Source organism: Lagenorhynchus albirostris, chromosome 16, assembly GCF_949774975.1.
Source record: "Lagenorhynchus albirostris chromosome 16, mLagAlb1.1, whole genome shotgun sequence".
Lineage (NCBI taxonomy): Eukaryota > Metazoa > Chordata > Mammalia > Artiodactyla > Delphinidae > Lagenorhynchus > Lagenorhynchus albirostris.
The window spans coordinates 79,719,369-79,722,899 of record NC_083110.1 but is presented as its reverse complement, the minus strand read 5'-3'; positions in this window follow the sequence as shown (position 1 = coordinate 79,722,899).

Sequence of the window (3,531 nt, the reverse complement as noted above, 5' to 3'; positions counted from 1 at the left end):
GATTTCAGAGTTCCAGCCTCCAAATCTGTGGGAGAATCGTATCTATTGTTTAAGTGACTGAGTTTGTGTTCATTTCCTACAGCAACCGTAGGAAATGGATACAGACGCTGAGCTAAGAAAGTTGTGAAGAGGTTTCTAAAATGCCTCTAGTTCCCTGTCTGCCCGTCTTCCCCCTTCACTGGCTGTGGGATCCTTCCAGATCCTTCCAGGTCCTTCCAGACCTCCTTCCTGCTCATCCCCTACATCCATCAGTCCCCAACCTTCCACATTCTTCTCACAGTCGACTTGCCCACTTTTCGCTTGCTCTGTCTCTTCACCCTGAAGGTCAAGACCTTCTTCACCACACCAGGCAGTCATCAGGATTAAGTGAGGAACCAGAAAGAGCGGGGCCGGGTACACCCCCTAGGACACCCCGGGGAGGCCGTGGTGGCAGCCAGGTGGCCCTCCCATGCCCGCTCAGCCTGGTACCTGCGGTCCACCCTGCACCCCATCCCCAGATGGGTGGTCCCACCCACCCCTCCTCTGTGCCCAGGGACCTTCAGGCAGTTCCCACGCATCTGTATCCTCTCATCACCATCACAAGCTTTGTCTCATCGTTCACTCATTTTCCTAAAAAAACCAAATACATGTATTTAAAAGGAAACGCTTTGTTTTAAATTTTTAACATCTTTATTGGAGTATAATTGCTTTACAATGGTGTGTTAGTTTCTGCTGTATAACAAAGTGAATCAGCTACACACATACGTCATATATCCCCGTATCTCCTCCCTCTTGAGCCTCCCTCCCACCCCTCTAGGTGGACACAAAGCACCGAGCTGATCTCCCTGTGCTATGCGGCTGCTTTAAAAGGAAACGCTTTGTCATTAGCGTAAATGGGAAAACCAGCATCGCTAGCCATATATAGTGATGATCTTGACAATCAGCTCAGTGGAAAAGGGGAAGTAATTCTTGCTAAACACTGGCCCCGTGGAAGGCTCTTGGACCAAAGCCTGTTCTCTTTCTGTTAAAAGATGTGTGAAGGTGTTGAAGACACAGTAGCATCAGACTGAGCCTCTCCCCGCTTTGAGCATGAGAAAGACTGGAAGAGGATGAAGAAGGGAAGAATTTCTCCCTTCATGATTCAGAATTGTTCACTGCTATGTTCTGTTTCCACCTAAAACCATCTCAGGACTTTTGTGCATCAAAGGGTACTAGCAAGAAAGTGAAAAGACACCTTCCAGAATGGGAAAAAGTATTTGCAAATTATGTTTCTGATAAGGATCTAGTATCCAGAATATATGAAGGGCCCTTACCACTCAAGGACAGAAAGACAAATAACCCAATTAAAAAACAAAGGACTTAAATAGATATTTCTCCAAAGAAGATACACAAATGACCAACAAGCACATGAAAAGGTGCTCGACATCACTAATCGTTAGGGAAACGTGAACAGAAACAAAACCACAATAACATACCACTCATGCCCACTAAGACGACTAGACTTTAAAAAAAAATAGAAAATAACAAGTGTTGGCAAGGATGGGGGGAGGAACAGGAATCTCATACTCCGCTGGTGGGAACGCAAAACGGTGCGGCTGCTGTGGAAAACAGTCTGGGGGAATCCCTCCAACAATTCAACACAGAACTACTCTATCCCCAGTAATTCCACTCCTAGGTATATATCCAAAAAACTTAAAACAGGAGTACGATAACTTGGACACCACTATTCACAGCAACATGCTTCACAATAGTCAAAAGACAACCCAAACGTCCATCAACTGATGAATGGACAAACTAAATGGAACTGTGGCATGTCTGTACGATGGGATATTAGGGCAGCCATGAAAAGGAAGGAAGCACTGACACCTGCTACAGCCTGGGTGACCCTCAAAAACATAATGGTAAGTGAAAGAGACCAGACAAAAAGCTCACATAATGTCTGATTTCATTTTTCTATGAAATACCGGAATACATCAAACAATAGAGACAGAAAGCAGATTCGTGATCCCAAGGGACTTGGGCGAGGGGGAAATGGGGATTGTCTGCTTAAGGGTACAGAGGGTTCCTTCTGGGGTGATGAAAATGTGTGGAACTAGGTAGGCACAATAGCTGCACAACACTGAATGTACTAAATGCCATTGATTTTTACTCTTTAAAATGGTTAGTTTTAGGTGATGTGAATTTTACCTCAATAAAGACAGAGCATCCCAGGACCACCCCATACTGTACTTTGGGATAAAAGCCACCCTCCCCAGCCCGGCATCCAAGATCGTCATGCATGACAACAGTCACAAAAGTGAGAGTCGGCGAGACACTGGTTGAGTGCTGCATACCCAGGGCTTTCCATTGTCCACTCATCTAATCTCCACGGCAACAATAAGAGATTGGGACCACTGTTGTCCCCACTTCACAGATGAGGAAACTGAGGCGCAGAAACACTGAGTAACTTGCCAGAGTCACACAGCTCAGTAGCTGACGCAGCTTCCTCTGGGGTGGGGCCGGAAGGGGTGTTGGAAATGGTGCTACAGGCGGAATATCCCAGTGGGCACGCACGGCTTCTATACAGGATTCCAATCTCCAAACTTCATCCCTTTCTGCATTAATCATTTCTCTTGATTAAATACTAGTCCTACATTCCGTGGGTCCCACTGTGCTAAATTACATGGTGAGCATGCATTGCAAATTACACTCATTATTAGAAGTCACACGGCAACATTTATACTAATTAAGTTGGGTCCCATTTCTTTTGCTCTACTTTTAAAACCCTGGCAGAACCCCAGCACCTTATGTCTGCGTGTGAACAGCCATAAACGGATGGAGTAAAAATGCACTTTTAACTTCCAGCTATTTAAGATTATTTTAGACTTAAAAACTGCCTCAGTATTATGCTGCTTTTAAAATCGACAGAGCAAATATTTTCTTTAACACATTAGAAAACATTTTTGAAAGTTTGTTTCCCCCGAGCGTGGTTGACTTTTTTTTTTTTTTTTTTGCGGTAGGCGGGCCTCTCACTGCTGTGGCCTCTCCCATTGCGGAGCACAGGCTCCGGACGCGCAGGCTCAGCGGCCATGGCTCACGGGCCCAGCCGCTCCGCGGCATGTGGGATCTTCCCGGACCGGGGCACGAACCCGTGTCCCCTGCATCGGCAGGCGGACTCTCAACCACTGCGCCACCAGGGAAGCCCGTGGCTGACTTTTTAAATGTGTTTCCCAAAGAAATACAAATGACTGCTACCCAGTGCAATTAGGAGAATATGAAGGAAGAAATAATAACAATAATAGTGATGCTCTACAGAGGCTGCTCAGGGCCAGGCAGTTTGCTGAGCGCTTTACAGGAATCATCTCATCTCAGTCCCTCAGCCACTGAAGAGGAAGGTACCACCTTCCAGAGCTCAAGTCACTCCCGAAGTCTCAAAGGAAGGAAGTGACAGGGCAGGATTTCAACCCAGCCTCTGATCCAAAGGCTCTTGCAACGCTTTTCCATACTTCAAACTACGTAGCTACGCATGCCTGTTTGTAGGGAGGCAAAACACATCACACGTAAGACGTATCA